Source organism: Panthera pardus, unplaced genomic scaffold, assembly GCF_024362965.1.
Source record: "Panthera pardus isolate Hobbes unplaced genomic scaffold, ASM2436296v1 HiC_scaffold_8, whole genome shotgun sequence".
Taxonomy (NCBI): Eukaryota; Metazoa; Chordata; class Mammalia; order Carnivora; family Felidae; genus Panthera; species Panthera pardus.
The window spans coordinates 40,336,613-40,355,725 of NW_026527013.1; the positions used below are offsets into that span (position 1 = coordinate 40,336,613).

General features: G+C 45.3%; 1 long non-coding RNA gene across 1 annotated transcript in view; it reads left to right on the forward strand.

The window, feature by feature from the left end:
• The window catches only part of LOC109254495 (uncharacterized), a 60,431-nt gene that overhangs the window by 40,110 nt on the left and 1,208 nt on the right, over positions 1-19,113 (forward strand). The window contains exons 2-4 of the long non-coding RNA XR_002074828.2: positions 7,526-7,589; positions 14,467-14,641; positions 17,343-17,426. This is a non-coding gene — a long non-coding RNA (uncharacterized LOC109254495). The remainder of the gene's footprint in view (positions 1-7,525; positions 7,590-14,466; positions 14,642-17,342; positions 17,427-19,113) is intronic.

Sequence of the window (19,113 nt, forward strand, 5' to 3'; positions counted from 1 at the left end):
CACTCCAGGGTGAGTTTTTCCTCTTTGGCTGGCCATGGGAGGGGCAGCAAGCTCCCAGATGTTGCCACAATACAGAAAATAAAGACATGGGTGAATGTGCCCGGTAGAAACCAATCACAGCAGCCAACCACGGATCAGGCCCACTTTGTGGGCAAGGCAGTCACTGCCTGAGGGCTTCTGGGGATGGTGGGGGGAATTGTTTCCCTAGCACTCTTGGGGGGCAAGAAGCTTTGGAGAAAGAAGGAGGTCCTGGCAGCTGAACCAGCTGGAACATACTCAAGTGCCAGGACCTTGGAGGGGGGGGCATGGGCCGGACACCAATAACCCTGCTCCCTGCACCTAATTCTACACTTATAACTGTACGTTCTTTTTTGTCAAGAAGGCCTCCAACACTGTAAAGACTCTGGGCTCTACAAAAGTGCGTCTGTCTCTGTGGGAGACAATCAACCAATATCTGATTGTTATGGGCAGAACTTCGTCCACACACAGATTTGAATACTGACGACCTAGCCGGCAGTACCTCAGAATGCGACTGTGTGTGGAGAGAGGGTCTCTAAAAGGTAATCAGGCCATTAGGATGGGTCTTAATCCAATGACTGGCGTCCTTCTAAGAAGAGATGAGCACACAGACATACACAGAGGAAAGGCCACATGAAGACACGGAGAGAATGCGGCCATCTGCAAGCCAAGCAGAGACCTCAGAAGAAACCAACCCTTGCCAACACCCTGACTTTGGACTTCTAGGCCCCCAAAACTGAAAGGAAATAGATTTCTATTATTTCAGTCATCCAGCCTATGATACTTTATTACAGCAGCCTGAGCAAACTAATATGAGTTATTGAGATATGATTGGCACACACTGGTATCGAAGAACCTCCCTTCACTGGATCTGGCCTTCCTCTGTGGCCTTGGGGTTATTTAACTTCCTACAGAGCAGGCCCCAAGCAGGGTGGAGGCCACCGCACTCTGGAAGACTCATGTTCCTTCTTCTTCTTCTTTTTTTTTTTTAAGAGAGAGAGCGAGCAGGGGAGGGGCAGAGAGAGAGCCCAAGCAGGCTCCACACCATCAGCACAGAGCGCGATATGGGAGTTGAACCCACGAACTGTGAGATTGTGACCTGAGCTGAAATCAAGAGCCGGAGGCTTAGCGGACAGAGCCACGCAAGCAGCCCAGGCTCACGTTCCTTCTAAAGAGAGCAGCCATCCTCAGTGCCAGCTGACTGTTCCCACATCTGCTTTACCCAGAGAAGCCAGAAATCTGCATTCTGTATGAAAACTCCCTATTTCTCAAAGTTGGTAATGAATTCAAACATTAAAAAAAAAAAAAAAAAAAACACTCTGGAGGCCAAACAAAACAACTCTGCAGGCAGATTGCACTAGCACCCACAGTTTGCAACTTCAGGCTGTATTTCTTTCTCGCAGGGAGCCACAGAGTGCCCATCCACTGGACATTTCTGTCTTGTTGTCAATGAATCACTTGGCATTGACCCAGGAGTCTGATTAACCGGGTTAGAAATCCCAAGTCTGCCAGTCACTAGCTGCAGGAGCTCGAGCAGATCACATCACCTCTTGTGCCTCAGTTTCCTCATCTGCAAAGTGGAAGCCTGGGTAGATGACTTGTGAGCATCAGAGGCATGGTCCACAAACAGCTGGGAGTGCAGCAGGCGTCCAAGAAGTGAAAGCTCTCTACGTCACCCTCGCTGGTTTGCTTTGTTAGCGGTTGTCAGCCTTCCGGGAACCCTGCAACAGGCAGGACTGAGTCTCTGAGCCCCTGGGGCCTGTGATAACTGAATCACAAGGTAAACATCGTCTGGTCAGGACCCTGTCAGGCTGCTTGCCATCCTTTCCTAGGGATGACCTGACCTTGAGATACCCTCCTTTCCAGTGTCTGCACACTGAAATAAATCACTGTTGGTTTGGTATTACAGGGTCCACAGTGCTGAGCGTTTAAAGGCAGGCACTTTGTCCCTGATTAAAAAGAAAAAAGTCACTCTTTCAGGGGCATCTGGGTGGCTCAGCCTGTTGAGCATCTGATTTCGGCTCAGGTTATGATCTCACAGTTCCTGATTTCAAGCCCCCATTGGGCTCACTGCTGTCAGCGCAGAGCCCGCATTGGATCCTTTGTCCCCCACTCTCTCTGTCCCTCCCCTGCTCACACTCTCTGTCTCAGAAATAAGTAATCATTAAAAACAACAACAACAGGAAACCAATTTGACAATAAATTTCATATTAAAAAAAAAAAAGACTCTTAACCATAGAGAACAGATTGAGGGTTGATGGAGGGCGGTTGGTGGGGGATGGGCTAGATGGGTGATGGGCACTAAGGAGGGCACCCGTTGTGATGGGTACTGGATGTTGTGTGTAAGTGATGAATCACTGAATTCTCCTGAAACCAATGCTATGCTCTATATTAACTAATTAGAATTTAAATAAAAATATGAAACAACAACAACAACAACAAAAACTTAAAAAAAATCACTCTTTAAAACGTAAACCCTGACACTCACTTCCCAGGCATTGGATCACAGTGTTAAGGGGCTCCAGAAGGCATCCCGGGGTCTGCCGTTAGACTCACTGCAGCACATACGTTCGTTTTTAATTCCCGGCCAGACACACGAAGACGGGAAGATACTGCCAAATATTGATCTTGCGAAATGAGACACAAATCAAGCTAATTCTGTCCACCCAGGCTCCATTCCCACAGGTGGGCTAGAACAGCTGACAGAGCCTGAGTCTTCCTTTTTTTTATATTTTTCACTCTCGGCCCACGGATCAATCTGAGAACACAGGCAACAGTGTAGATTCGATGAGCACGTTCTTACATGAATATGGGGAATATTCTTGTGCGCGTTTTGCCTGCTAGAAGGGAGACCGCATAGCCACGTTTTGTAACTGAGGACTTTGAGCAAGCTACTTAACTCTCTGAGCCTTGGTTTTCTTATCTGTGAAATGAGCAAACAGTATTGCCGACCTCACTGATAAGAGGAATTCACAAAGGGTATGTGAACTGTTTAGGGCAGGGTTGCACTTAGTTGCTACACTGTGCCCTGCCCTGAGCTAAGCACTTTTCCTTGGATTAACTGATTTAATCCTCCCAACACCCTTTGCATATGGATGACCATTAGCCTCATTGTACCACCAAGAAAAGGAAGACACAGGGAGGTGAGGAAAGTCACACAGCAAGCAGAGGGGAGAGCCAGGATTTGCATCCCGGGGTCTGGTCTCAGCGTGTGTAGTCTTAACTATAACAGGAAGGTAATTTATTTTCATAAATTACCACAGATTTATTTATCTGTTCAGCAAATATTAAAATAAGAAATAACTAAAAGTGGGCTGAATACTGTTTATAAATTTAAGTGCTGGATGTCCTATGGGCAGAACAAAGAGACCTGAAGATGGCCTGTGGAGCCAGGAAATAGCTTTTTGGTTGCATAACTCGCCAAGCCGGGAGGAGAATACAGAGATGTGGCTAGGATGGGGCTTCCACACGGATGGCATCAGAATCCCCCTGGAGGCTCGTTGAACCCAGCCCCACAGGAGAGCTGGGGTGGGGTCTCTACACTGGCATCTCTCCCTCTGCCCCCACCAAGCTCCCTGCCCCTTCTCCAGCTGGTCTGGGGAGCACACTTTGAGGGGAGGAAGCAAAGAAGGGGACCAAGTTAGAAATGGCTCAGGGAGACAAGACGGCAAGGCCAGAGGTCTTATTTCCTAGTGACCCCAACCCGTGAGGTCTGGGATAGTGTTCTCCCCATCCATTGGGCAAGAAAGGAAATCAGGCCTTAGAGCAGTGAATTTGCTTGCCACAAAGCTTTGCAGTGGGAGAGGCAGGATGCAAAGCCAGGTCCGGGATGAACGGAGAGCCTCCCCCAAGAGTCCCAAGGAGCCAGCCACAGGAAAGGAGGACCACGACATGCGTCTCGGCCTCCTGGCACTCCATAGCACAGTCTCACACCGACTTTCAGGTTCCTGAGAGCTGTGGTGCAGGCAAGCAGAGCTGAAGAAAACCAGCTCTGTCCATACTGCCCGCCCCGTCTAGGGCACTGCTCCTTCCCCAGGGCTCTCCCTGCGGGTGGTGTTTGGGAGCAGGATGCTCCGAACCTGGGATTGTTTTCCTGCTTCTCTCTGGCTCAGGAAGCCGAACAGCTCAGGTATTTCAGGACAGGACAGATCCATTAAGAGTGTTGTAGGAGGGGGGACCTGGGCGGCTCAGTTGGGTAAGCACTGACTAGATTTCTGCTCAGGTCATGATCTCATGGTTCTGGGGATGGAATCCTGTTCAGGCGCCGTGTGCTGTGCGCTTACAATGCAGAGCCTGCTTGGGATTCTCTCTCTCCCTCTCTCTCTCTGCCCCTCCCCTGCACTCTCTCTCTCTAAATAAATAAACTTAAAAAAAAAAAAAAAGGAACTAAAATTTGGGGAGGTGATAGGGGCACGGACAATATTACCCTTTGATCCTTACAGCCTTTTAATTCTGAGCTTCCAGAAAGGAGGCTGCTTTTGCTAAAATCATAATAATTCAAAATTTTCAATCTGCTTCAGTAAAAACAAGGCAAAACATTCACAGGATCAGACACTAATGGGTGCTCCAGGGGTTCACAGTCAATAACAGTAGTTACTGGGTTGGGGGGAGGGTTTCCTAAATGCTGTGCCAAATATTTTTTCTTTGTTATCTTATGTAGATCTCATGATTGGATCAATCTTTCTCAGGGGTGGATGTTTTGTTATGCTCATTTTACAGAGGGGAAACTGAGGCTCCAAGGGATGGGGTACCTTGTCACACACACAGTTCACAGTGGCACAGCAAGGCTTCAGGTGGAGCTGACGCCCAGTCCCCGTTCTAGTTTCCCAAAGCTGTAGAATCTTCCAAAGTTGCCATCCTCCTGTACCACACTCCTCTTTCTTCTCTCCTCCTCTAGAATTCAATGGCCAAAAGAGTGGGCCCACTGGAATCCGGCCTGGACTGGAACCCACACTCCTTGGGCACATATGAGCTGTGACCTTGAGTATACACCCTTGAATTAAGCAAAACAGGGAATTTACTGGTGGTATAACTGAAGAACCCAGGAATATACCAGCTTTCAGTTTGGTCTAATCCAGAGGCTCAGATCTGTTTTCTCCCTCTCCATGTCTTATGGCTATGCTTCCAGACTTTTGGATCGATTCTAGATGGGATTTCCCTTCACACAGGCAACATGGCTGCCACATTTTTTTGCCCCACATCTTCCCAGGTTCCTGTTCATTAGGAAAGCGCCTCATCCCTAGCAGTCCCAGGAAAGGTATGTTATGTTTCAGTGGTTCTAATGGGGTCTCTGGTGAATCCTGAGCCAATCTGTGGGGTCAGAGGATCGTCATGAACTGACTGGCTTGGGCCGAGTCATGAGCTTTAAGTCTGAATCGGGGATAGAACCGCCTCCCAAGCACATTTGCTGACAGTGGGGAAAGGGGTGGTTCTTCCAGGAAATTAGGGAATAGTTAGCACAAGTCTGAATAGATTTCAGACATGCTTGACAAAAGAGCAACTTCTCCATGCCTCAATTTCCCCTTCTGTAAAATGGGAATTACTGTAGTGTCTTAGCTCAGGGTGTTGTAACAAAATATCACAACCTGGGTGGCTTAAACAATAGAAATTTACCTCCTCCTAGTTCTGGAGGCTGGAAGTCCAAGATGAGGGTGTTAGTGTGGTTAGGTTCTGATGAGAGCTCCCTTCCTGGCTCAAAGGCAGCTACCTTCTCACTGTGTCTTCACCTGGCCTTTCCTCCATGCACACACATGGAGGGAAAGAGTCCATGTTTCTTCCTCTTCTTGTAAGGACACTAATCTCATCATGGGCACCCCACTCTCATGACCTCATTGAACCTAGTTTCCTCCCACAGGCCCCATCTCCAAACACTATTGGGGGTTATGTCAACATACGAATTCGGGGTGAGGGGATACAATTCAGTCCATAGCTGTTAGCATTTACCCTGTTCAGTTAATGTAAGAATTAAAAGATAATACCGTAAAGTTTCTTATAGCATTTGGCCCTTATTAAGTGCCAGTTAATAAACTGTAGCTTATAGATTATACATTTTTTGTTTTAATTATGTACAATGAAATTCATCTATTTTATTTAATCAGTTAATTTATTTATTTAAGAGAGAGAGTGAGCACAAGTGGGGGAGGGGCAGAGAGCGAGAGGAGAGAGACTCGTAAGCAGGCTCCACGCTCAGTGCGGAGCCTGATGTGGAGCTTGATCCCAAGACCCAGGGATCGTGACCCGAGCTGAAATCAAGAGCTGGACGCTCAACCAACTGAGCCATCCAGGTGCCCCCAAATTCACCTATTTTAAATATAGCACTTGATGAATTTCAGTAATTCTATGTGTCGGTGTAACCACCATCACAATCAGGATGTAGAGAGCGCCTTCACCACAGAAGCACCTTCCAGGACCTTTGCATTTGGGCCTCTCCTGTGACCCCCAGCCCCAGGCAACCACTAACCTGCTTTAAGTCACTACAGTTACGCCTTTTTTTAGAATTTCATCTAAATGGAATCACAGAGCAGTTTTCTGTCTTTCGTGTTGGACTTCTTGCACTTAGCATAATGATGTTGAAATCCATTCATGTTGTTATTGTGTATTAATACTTTGTTCCTTTATATTGCTGTGTAGTATTCTAGTGCATGGATAGACCGCTGTTTTTTTAACTATTCGTAATTGATGGGACTCTTTCTAGTTTTTGATTATTGTGAACCAGATGCTAAGAGCAATCGTGTGCAGTTCTTTATGTGAACATATGTTTTCTAGACTATAAGATTTTTATGGCAGGTTGTCTGGTTTATTTCACAGTGTTCAGAAGATGTTTAAATGTTTAAAAATCATTTGTACCAATACCTGCTACAACATAAAAGCCAGACATGACATGATCCTACTTATATGGAATGTTGAGAATAGGCAAATGGATAGAGACAGAAAGTAGATGGGTAATTGCCTAGGGCTGGGAGACTGGGGGAAAATGGAGAATGCTTGCTCATAAGCTTTGCTCTAAAATTGATGTTGGTGATGGTTGCACAACTCTGAATATGCCAAAAATCACTGAATTGTACACTTTAAATAGCCAAGCTATGCTGTGTGAATTCTATTTCAATAAAACTGTTAAAAATTATTGGTTAAATGAATAAAGGATGAAATAATTGGACGATTCCATGTATGAATGAGGACTCTTGTTTCCTGACTGTTTAATCACTCCAATACCCTTTGGTATTTATTTGTAATTCAGCACAGGTACTGGACATCTATTAAGTGCCAGATATGGTGCTAGGGGCAGAGGGTTCAAAGACAGAGGAGACAAAGACACACACTCGAGAGGCGGAAACAGACTAATTGCAGCTGCAGTAGCTAACAATGATACATCACTTGCAATGCTGCATTCACTTATATATTCTATATTCTGATTGTAAATGTATATATATATATATATATATATATATATATATATATATTTTTTTTTTTTTTTTTTTTTTTTTTTTTTTTTACTTAATCTTCACAGCAATCTTGGAGGAAGGTACTAGCATTACTTGCACTCTTCAGATGGGAACACTGATACAGAGAGGGTGAGTAATTTGCCCATGGTTACCCAGTTAGTAAATGATGCTTCTGGACTTGAAGTCCAGGAAGACTGGCTCTGTATCCATGGCCCTTGACCACTGTGCTCCACTGTCAATTCAGGGTGACAGTGCTCCAAGGGCAAAGGTCCCAGCCATGGCACAGTGTGAGAGCTGAGGGCACTGTCATGTCTCCCCTTGGGCTTGGGCTCTCAGCCCTGCATCAGCCTTTACACTTTCTCCCTTCCCCCCCCTTCCTCCCCACCTGGTCAGCCTCTGGCCCCGACCACACACTGCACACTGAAGAAGGGGCCCCGCCTCCCAGACCTACCTCTGACATCAAGTACTGCCTCATTCCCTCTCTGTTTCTATTCCTCTCTCTTAACAGAACAGAAACCGCTTGTTATGGACTGAATTGGGTGCTCCACAAATTCATATGTTGAAGTCCTAACTTCCAAAGACACTAGGTTTGGAGATAGGAACTTTGAAGAGCTAATTAAGGTTAAATGAGGTTATGGAGGGGAGGTTCCTGATCTAATAGGACTGGTGTCCTTATTAGAAGAGGGAGAGACACAGGGAAAAGGCCATGTGAAGACAGAGCAAGAAGGCAGCCGTCCGCAAGCCAGAAAGAGAGGCCTCACCAGAAACCAGCGCTGCCAGCACCTCGATCTTAGATTTCCAGCCTCCAGAACTGAAAAATAAATTTCTGTCATTTTAAGTCCCCCAGTCTGTGGTATTTTGTTATGGAAGCCCAAATAGACTAATACATCATGACATACCTGCTCCTCTCAGAGTGGAAGCAGGCCTGGCCCTGGCTGGGAGACACGGTGACCCTGGAGAGTAAAGGTCTGCAACATGGGCCCTTCTTGGAAATCCCACCAGACAGCAGGTCTTGTCAAACCAGTGCTGTGCTGCCACTGGTTCACAGATACCCGAGAGGTGACTGTAAAATTTTCAACAAACACGGTCATTATTAAAAAGTAAATTACATAAACATTTATTAAATAAATTATATTAAACATAAAGACAATAAATACTCAAAACCACCCCTTCCTAAGTATTTTACTACATTTTACTGTCGTGTATCTACACAGTGGGTAAACCATACAACCGCACATCTCTTCCTAGATCCCCATTCAGGTACATGGCGTTGGTGGCATAAAAGAGGTCAATTTGCAGGTGTAGGTGTATTTGCACCACAGACATTGGCAAACACTTTAACTCAGAGCTTCATCTATTGTTTTGTTGATTGTCTCGACTTAAGAAAGTGATTGATAAAATGTCAATAATCAGGTGCATCAAGTATATAGTTGTTAAGTTGCAAGTAGCACAAAAATCAAGGAAATATTCTTGAGGTAATCAAACACTGCTATCCAGTTCAGCAAAGAAGTCACTCATGCCACTGATGAAAACACGTCTTCACTGTTTCACTTCCATCTTACTCTGCAACATAAACAAAATCATCAACCAGTCCGCCTGCTGGAGTTGCATCCATTTGTCAGTTGAAATCGTTGGCCAGATACTGATAGAGGAGGTGGGCAGAAATCAACAAAAGCATTTTGTGAAAATCATTTGCCTATGTGGATGTACAATATTGTTTGCTTAACTTATACTAAATTGTGTAGTGTATTTATATACTCCAATTGCATAGTATGTTACATTTATTTATGCAAAATTTCATACTATACGTTACTAATATTAGTTACATGTACACTAAATATATAATATTTGCAAGTACACATATATATGTACATGTGCAAGTACATATATAGATATCTATGTACTTTTGGTGGGGGAGGAGAGGCATTTATTAGGCACGTAATTTTTTAATTTTTTTTTTTTAACATTTATTCATTTTTGAGAGACAGAGCACAAGCAGGGGTGAGGCAGAGACAGGAGACACAGAATCTGAAGCAAGCTCCAGGCTCTGAGCTGTCAGCACAAAGCCTGGCTCGGGGCTCAAACCCACGAACTGTGAGATCATGACCTGAGCTGAAGTCTGATGCTTAATCGACTGAGCCACCCAGGCACCCCAGGCACTTATTATTAAACATTCAGTTGCACACTGCTGTATTAAATCCTCCCTATTTGAGGCGACTGGGGACCAGGGAGTGGAATGTCTGCCCCAAGTCACATACCCGGGGCTCCTGACCCCCTACCCTGGCTGCTGCTCCCACCTCATTCCAGCACCTTGGAAGTTATGGAAGGACAATCCAGAGAGACGGGAGGAGTCCCTGGGATCCCATCATTTCTATTTGTTCTTGAAATCCTCTTGGTGCCATACAAATAGAGCTAAGCCATAAATCCTAAGAGGTGCATAATTTCATTATTCTTATTATGCTTAATTAAAACAACGCTGAGCCTGGGTTAGTGATTAACTTTCTCTCCACCTCCCTCAGACTCCCATTAGGGTAATTTGTTTCTGAACCCTCTGAACAAACACAGGCCAAGATTTTGTTTTTCCTCTATTTTGGTTATTCTTTATGATTTTTTTTAACCCCTCAAGAGTGTGGCAGACTTTTTGTCAAACTTGTCCATCTTATTCTTTGAGATAAACCTTACTTGAGAAAATGGAAGGGAATGAAGGGCATGGCAGACTTTGGTTCAAAAACAGGTCTGACACCATTTAGGAAATGAATAGACCACCTACACACTGGGGAAAAAAAACAATCACATTACATATATCTGAGAAAAACAATTAGCATATATAAAGAATTCTTTAATGTCAATAATAAGACAGACAATCCAATTAAAAATGGACAAAAGGTGTGGGGAGCCTGGGTGGCTGTCAGCTGAGCATCTGACTCTTGATTTTTGGCTCAGGTCATGATCCTAGCATAGTGAGACTGAGCCCCATGCGGAGCTCCATGATCACTGTGGAGCTTGCTTAGGATTCTCTCTCTCTCTCTCTCTCTCTCTCTCTCTCTCTCTCTCTCTCTTTCTCTCTCTCTCTCCCCCGCTTCCCCTCTCTCCCATTCATGCTCTCTCTCTCTAAAATAAAAATTTTAAAATATGGGCAAAATATTTGAACAAACACTTCACCAAAGAGGATGTACTATTGGCCAAGAGGCTCATGAAAAATGTTCATTATCATCAGTCATTGGGAAAATGAAAAATTAAGCCATGGTGAGACAATGCTAGACACCCACTTCAATGCTTGAAGTTAAAGAGTTTAATTTCAAGTTAAAAATACTGGCCATACTAAATGGTGGTGAGGATGGGGAACAAAAAATCTCATGTACTGCTGGTGGGAATGCCAAGTGGTCCAGATGCTTTGGGAAACCATATGGCCATTTCTCATTAAGACGGTGACCATACAATGCAGCAATTTACCCAAGAGAAATGAAAACGTATGTCCACATGAAACTTGTACCTGAATATTCACAGTAGCTTTATTTCTAATAGCCAACATGATCCAAGTGTCCATCAACAAACAAACGGATAAAAACACTGTGGTCTAATCATTTAATAGAATACTCCTCAGCACTAAAAAAAAGGAATATACTCTTGATATACACAGTAACGTGGAGTAATCTCCAATAATTATGCTGAGCAAAAGAGCTAAGCATAAATGAGTACCTGCCATGATTCCATTTTACACCACATTCTAGAAAAAGCAAAAGTAGGGGTTCCCAGGGGCTGGAGTGAACAGACTACAGAGTAGCACAAGAGAAGTGTAAGGGGTGATGGAAAAGTTCCACACCTTACTTGGGTAATGGATACATGGGTGTATCCACCTGTCAACTGTATGTTGAACATGGGTGCATTTTATTATATGAAATTTATCTCTCAACAAAATTGATTCTAAAAGTACTAGCTGTGGAACCTTGGGCAAGTTAGTCTACTTTTCTGGGCCTCAGTTTCCTCATCTGTAAAATGATGATAATGACAGTTGCTACATCATAAGAATGAAAAAAAAGATATGCAAGCACTTAGAACATGGGTGTGCACAAGAATATTGGCTTGCTTTCTTTGTTGATTTTGGTTTTCATTACATTATAAATGGCCATATAATAAGTATCCCTTTGTTCAACCATTCAATAAATATTTAATAAGGACCTACTACATTCTAGGTGTTGTTCTAAGCACTTGAGATAGATCAGTAATCAAAACGAAGAGTCTTGCCTTCTTGATATTTAAATTCTACTAAGAGAAGACAAACAGTAAGTAATAAAGATAATAAACAAATTATATACAAAGTTACAAGATAATAAATGCTGTGGGGGAAAAAGGAAAAAAGGGAATACAGTGACAGACAAGACTGTTGAGTCAGGGCTCATGCAGCCTGCGATTTTAAGTAGTATAGCCATAGGTTTTACTGAGTGGATGATGTTTGAGCAAAAAGTTGAAGGATACATACTTTGGAGGGAAAGGAAAAAACACAGGCAGGGAGGCAGGGAAGGAGGAATCATAATTTCCCGATGTAATCATTTGTCAACTAAAACTAAACCTGATGGGCATTAATTCTACAGGGTTGGGTTGGGGGATGGGGGCGGTCACGCTCTTTCTGCTGTACCAGTTCGATGACACGGGAGCATAAACACGGAGAAGGCGACGAGTGAAGAATGGTTACGGATCACAGGCAAGGCACGTTGGCACACTGAACCCGAAACAACCAGATTCAAAAGTCACCTAGGCCACCTACCCACTAGCTACGTGACCTCTGGCATTTGACCTCTCAGCGATAACGGTCCCCGAAGAGTGCAAGAAGGGTCAAGGAAGACAGCACGGGGACGAAAGTGCTGGCATGACTCCCGGGGCCTTTCTTCCTGAGCCCCCTCTGGATCTGCACGGCTGCCCCACCTTGCTCATCCTCCTCATCCGGCCACCGCAGCCCCGGAACGACAATTACTGCGCTGTTCTCTGCAGCCCCGCCGCTGCTTCCCCGACTTGCCAATTAGCATGGGTAATTTCAACACCTCTCCGACTAGATGATTTTAAATTCATATTCAATAATTTATGGAAATGAATGCTGGTATTTTCCCCTCTTTTTTTTTTTTTTTTTTTTTTTTTTTTTTTTTTTTTTTAAGCACTTTAAAGAGACGGCCCAATCTTCTGACACTTGACACAGCTGATGAGCAATCTGCCCGGTGGCGGAGTGGTTCCACTTTTGCCGGGGCCCGGCCTCCCGGGGAGACCCAGGAGGAAAGAAAGCTTTCTAAAACATTTCAATTGTAAGTGGAGTTCATTAGTTTGGATCCCATTACAATAAATTATTAGCCACAGCTTTAAAGCTTAACAAAATGGACACCGCAATGATTAGAGTCTCCTCTGTTTGCACAAAGACCCTATAATAAACCTACACTTGATGGTAAGAACAGCATATTGGCCCTCAACCGAACCAGTTATTTGTCCCAAAAGGGAAAGCCAAATTCAATTGTCAACACCTCCCACCCCCCGCCACCCCACCTTTTGACAAAAAAAGTAGGAGTTGGGTCTCTTCATTTCCTCAGAAGAACATTACCACTACGTCCCTGGGCAACTGTGATCATGGCAGGTGCCTGCTTAAAACTCACCACAGTCTCTTATCACTCTGAGGAGAAAGTTCTGTCAAAGAATAATGTTCTGATGAGGAAAATGCCACTCTTTTTTTCCTCCCAGTTCTATTGATAATCGACATATAACATTATATTATTATATTCATTTTTTAAGTTTATTTATGTATTTTGAGGGAGAGAAGGGGAAGGGCAGAAAGAGAGAGGGAGAGAGAAAGGACCCCAGGCAGGTTGCAAGCTGTGAGCACAGGGCCAGGTGTGGGCCCAAACCCATGAACCATGAGATGATGACCTGAGCCAAAATCAAGAGTCAGTCACTTAACCAACTTGAGCCACCAATATTGTATTAGTTTAAGGTGTACAACATAATGATATTTACATATATTAGAAAACCATCACCACAGTAAGTTTAGGTAACATCATCCAGAACTTTGGCATCTTGTAACTGAAAGTTTGTACCTTCTAATCACCTTCACCCACTTCACCACCTCCCAGCTCCTGCTCTGGCAGCCATCAATGTGTTCACTGTTCCTGTAAGCTTGGTTCTTTTAAATTCCACGTATAAGTGAGATCATACAGTATTTGTCTTTCTGTCTGGATTATTTCACTTAACATGATGCCCTCTAGGTCCTTCCATGTTGTCACAGATGGGAGAATTTTCTTCTTTTATATGGCTGCACAATATTCCATTGTGTGTGTGTGTAATATATATACATACACAATGTGTATATGTAGATACTCACAATGTATGTATACAATTGTGTATATGTGTGTGTGTGTATATATATATATATATATATATATATATATATATATATATATGCCACATTCTCTTTAACCATTCATTGGTAAATGGACACTAAGGTTTTATGTCTTGGCTATCGTAAATAATGCTACAATGCATATGGGGGTGCCCTCAAGACAGTGATTTCTGAAAACCCAACTCTGACACTGATGAAGAATAAATATGTGTCAAACATTGATTTACTCATTAATGACAGAACTAGTGATATTGTAGAGCTGGTTCCAGCAGCATTTGATACAGTCCCTCACAAAAAGTGTACAGAAGTGAGTTTTAATTGACTTGCTCATCTTCCAAGCCGGAGGCAAAACTGACTAACGTCCTTCACGGTGATGAAGTGACCATCACTGGGGTTACCTTTTCTACGAGACAGAAAGCACTGGCTTCTCTGCAGAGGACAAGCGTACATGTAACCTCCCGGAGATCAGCCCCAGTCAGTTCATAGCAAAATCAAACAAAGGTACAATCCCACAGACAATTAAGTCATTCTTGGGTGGGCCTGGTAGATAATGCTCTAGTCTCACACTGAAAGAGTCTATAGTCTTCCTTTTTACCATATTTCTAAGTTTTGGACAATTTTTCTTAACAGTTCTAAGTCTTCAACATGGCGGACAAAATGAGCTTCCTCCTCTGCTCCTAGCCCTGTCGGTACTGCTGCCTGCCTGAGGCAAGTTCCTTCTCATTTCTGGACCACACAGCTGCTTCCTTGGATGGAATCACAGACTTCCCCCTTCCCCAGGTCTATGGTACTTGAGGTCTCTCAGGTAAGTCATTTCCTCAAGGGAATCTTCCTAACTCCCCTAGGCTAGGTTAGCCTTCCATAGGTCTAGTGGTTGAAAGTCTGGCTCCCTTACTGGGATAGAAATCTCCTGAGAGTAGGGGTGCTTCTGCTTGACTCGTCACTGGATACCTGGGGCAGAGCTAGAACCGGAGAGACTAAGGCAGAGGGTAAAGAGGGTGGTGGCACCCTTGGGTCATAGCCTAGGGCTCTCTCTGCTCAGGACCCAGAGACTCTGCACTTGGGGGTTTCATGTCCAGTTGAGCCACCGACGTTCTAGGAAGTTCATGTGAGGGCAGGCTAACAGGTCACAGGGACACATGGGACCTCTCAGCCAGGTGGCCTCCCCCTGCAAATGGGAGGGGTGTGACTTACCTCCTTGGGCCCATCTCTCAATCTTATATTTGGGCTCTTGAGCAGAATCCAGGAAAGCAGTGTATTCTTCCCGGCACAAACTCAGGGTGATGCTCATGTGATTACGACTATGACAGATTGCGACGAGACACCACGGGATGATTGAGGGCTTCCTCTAATCACACCAATTGATATAAATTACTACGTCGGCCGCCCCGAGCGGCATCTGTGGGATTTACACCTCATTAGATCGGCGGTGACAGAGGAAGCAACAGGGTTGAGCCCTCCCCTCCTCAGGAGCAGTCTCTGTTCGGGGCAAACACGGAAAGTGGCAACGGGAGAGTAACATCAAAAACCTCCAGTGAACAACGGCAACAGAGCTGGACGAAATAGAGACTAAAATAGTCACAATTCTGCGTCTGGGGGTTTCTGATCTGAATCAGCTCTTTACACTTCTGTCAGACTCCTTCCTCCTTCTGTTCTTTCTGAGGTCACGCCAAAGCCCCAAGACCACAGAACCAGATGGCCCGGGGAGAGCGCTGACAGGGACGTGACTCTGAGGTCTGGGGAGGCAGCAGAGGCAGGAATCCAGCTTTGCTGGGGCCCATGCCAAGCACGGCTCCAACCTCCCATAATGTCCACCGTCCGCCCTCGGTAAATAAACCATGGAAGGGAATGTACAGCTGTGTGACAGACAGGGCTTCCAGACAGGCCCCCGGACCTCCAGCCGAGCCTCGGCCCCCTGGCAAGCCTCCCTCCTGAGCTGTGAGCAGTGCCGGGCCAGCTCCCTGCCAACCCTCCGGAGGCCCATAGGATACAAACAGGAAGGCAGGAAGCCAGGAAACCTGGATTTCCTTATGGGCTTCTAGAGGCAGAGGGGAGGAAGAGATGGGGGGTGGGGGTGGGGAGGTGGGCAGGAGATGAAGCCAGGCCACAGGTTTAGGCACACACATCAGAGCCAGGAACAAATCCCAGACTTGATTGCAGGGTCAGGAAGTTTTATGTCACAGTTATGTTTTAGCAGTGGTGGGTGTTTTGGTTTTTTTCCGGAAGCGGTCCCTGTTTATACTGTGGGAGGACAACGTCAACAGGTGGATGTATCAGGTGATGGATGGGGACTAGGTCACAGACAATAGCTCGGCTGATTACATCCGGCGGAACAGAAGTTATGCTCACCTAGAAGGTGCCTAGAGAGGATGCTCTCCCCGCCCTGCCCGGATGCCCTGTGCACACACCTGCAGTCAGAGCAGCCCATCAGAAACAACCGTGACCCTCCAGGAAGGCCTTCTGCCAACTGGAACACATAGCCTGCCTGCAGGGCCGGCAGAGGAGCCCCGGGAAGCAGCCCTAATGATGACTGACGGGGCAGTAGGATGACTCAGGCGATGCTCCCTACTGTGCCCCAAATGTATCTACAAGGATAACCATCTTGATGCACACCGGGATGGTTTCACCCCTTCCCTGTCTTCCCTACTCCCTACCGGTGCTTCCTGGGATCACCTCCCAGAAGACTCACACTGCAGTATTTCTCTCCAGGTCTGCTTCCAGGAAAACCTAAACCAAAGCAGTGCCTTTGCAAAACTTATTAAGGGGCATCCATGGGTGGATGTGAGCTCAGGGGTGCAGAGCTTGGCAAGAAACCCTTCTCTGGTCTGAGTAAGTCCACATCGTGGTACTGATGGGCAGGTGACGTGTGGGCTGGATTTCAGACCCCACCCGACTCCTGCTGTGCATCTCTGCCCGGGAAAGAGGCCCCTTGGCAGCCATTAGCATATTCACCACTTCTCTCTGCTTGGCTTCACGAAGGAACAATTTACCACTAATCTATTTCTGAGGCATATCGGAAATTCCAACACATACTCATGACAGTCTGAACATTCCTAGGAATTCAAGGAACAAACGGGGTGTGGAAGAAACAGAACAGGGCTTGAGCGTGAGTGCTCTGAGTTCAAATCCTGCCTTTGCCACTTTGGGGCGACCATTTCAACTCTCTGCAGTTTCCATTTCTGCAACTGAAAGAGAGGATATGATTGCTTGGGGCATAAGGTTAGGAAGCAAACAACCAAACACGAGGGCACAAGATGTCCTTTCACACTTAGCCCTCCTCGTTCCTCATGCTAGACTTCTGAAGCGGTCAGAGCCTGACTGGGACCCATGGGCATGAGTCCCTAGGGCCCCCTGACATTCAGAGCCAGGTCAGCCCCCAACTAGTGTTGAAGGCTCACTGCTGTTGAGGGCCAAGAGGTAAATATGTTAATGGAGAGGAGGCCACTGACCAGGTGGTGATGACAAACCTCACTGTCCCATCTGTCCTTGACCTCCTCCCACTGCAGGTTGGGCATGAGAACAGCTCCTTACTATTCCTTTGCTGAGTGAGGTGATGCATGAACCAAGGGCCCCGAGAGACCTCACGCCAGGTGAGAGGACCAAGCCTTCCCTCTTTATTTCTTGACTCTTGTGCCCCCCGAGGGTAACATCCACAGCTGTCCCTGGGTTTCTTAGCAGGGCCTAGTGGGTTTAGCACAGCAACAGGTCTTCCTCACCTGGAGGTGCTGATTTGAACACAAGCAGTAGACCTCCTTACCTGAGCGCACACCCTGCCAGGCTTAGTACCGCGACCAAGAGAAACCGCCAGTAAGACCTGTGAGAAATAAGACTTCCGGAAGCCTGGAGACCCCTTGAAAGTACTTCCTCCGGCTCCCCATATGCACAGCCACCCAGACAAGGATGCTCTGTCCACTAGGACACACACACACATATGCACACACACACACACGCACAACAGACAACACGTGGCCACAGAGTCCGGCTCTCACAAACATGTTAGAGACCAGGAAAGAATAAAAGGTGTGGGCCTAAAATATGCAAAGAAAAATATGCAAAATCAAAATGAATAAATGTGGGGAACCTGGGGGAGCTCAGTCGGTTAAGCGTCCAACTTCAGCTCAGGTCTGATCTCACTGTTTGTGAGTTCAAGCCCCGCCTCTGGCTCTGTGCTGACAGCTCGGAGCCTGGAGCCTGCTTCCAATTCTGTATTTCCCTCTCTCTCTGCCCCTACCCCACTCACACACTCTGTCTCTCTCTCTCTCTCTCTCAAAAATAAATGAACATTAAAAAATTAAAAAAAAAACAAGATGAATAAATGTTTCATTAAATGTCTACAGACACTGGGTCCACTGGGTTCACTATCTAGTTTTGTTTTCATAAAGATTTTATTACGTCTGAAAGGAATTCATGATTTGGTTACCTTGTTTTGCGTGAACTTCTAAGGAGGCATGATGACTGCTTACAAAACATAGCCAACAGTAAATTAAATGAGTGACTGTTCATAGCCAAATAAGTTCAAAAGCAAATTCTAAAAATTATTTTTAAAAAATGCAGGGATCCCTGGGTGGCTCAGTCGGTTAAGCGTCTGACTTTGGCTCAGGTTATGACCTCACAGTTCCTGAGTTCATGCTCTGCATTAGGTTCTGTGCTGACAGCTCGGCACCTGGAGCCTGCTTTGGATTCTGTGTCTCCCTCTCTCTCTGCACCTCCCCAGCTCGTGCTCGCACTCTGTCTCTGTCAAAAAGAAATAAACTTAAAAAAAATTAAAAAACGTTGCAGGCCACTGCACTCCTTTAAATAAATAAATGAATACATCTCCATATTGATATGGATGCATTATGATATATAATATACAATATGTATGTATATGTATGGTATGTATTATATAATATATATAAATTATATATATATGTGATAATGGTACATTATAAGGTTTGATCTAATATATCCTGTAGGGTCAGGTTCTAAAACTAAGAGTAACTAGGGCCAATAAACATCTTGAAATGGCTTGCTATATGTCAATAGTTACAACTATTGTTAGTTCTCAGGGAACTCTTTACTATTGTATACACCTTCCAGTGAGGACCCTATTATTTTTTTAACCCTGGATATGCAGACTTGAAAGTCAGTCACTGGTCACTAAAGATGTACACAAATAACATCTTCTTCCTTAGAATTAAGAGACTTCACGACCACCAACCCATAGGCCTTCCTCCCTCTGGCCTCTTACCCTACAGATAGGCTGTTTCCTCCAGAGATTTCAGGAAGTAGGCTGAG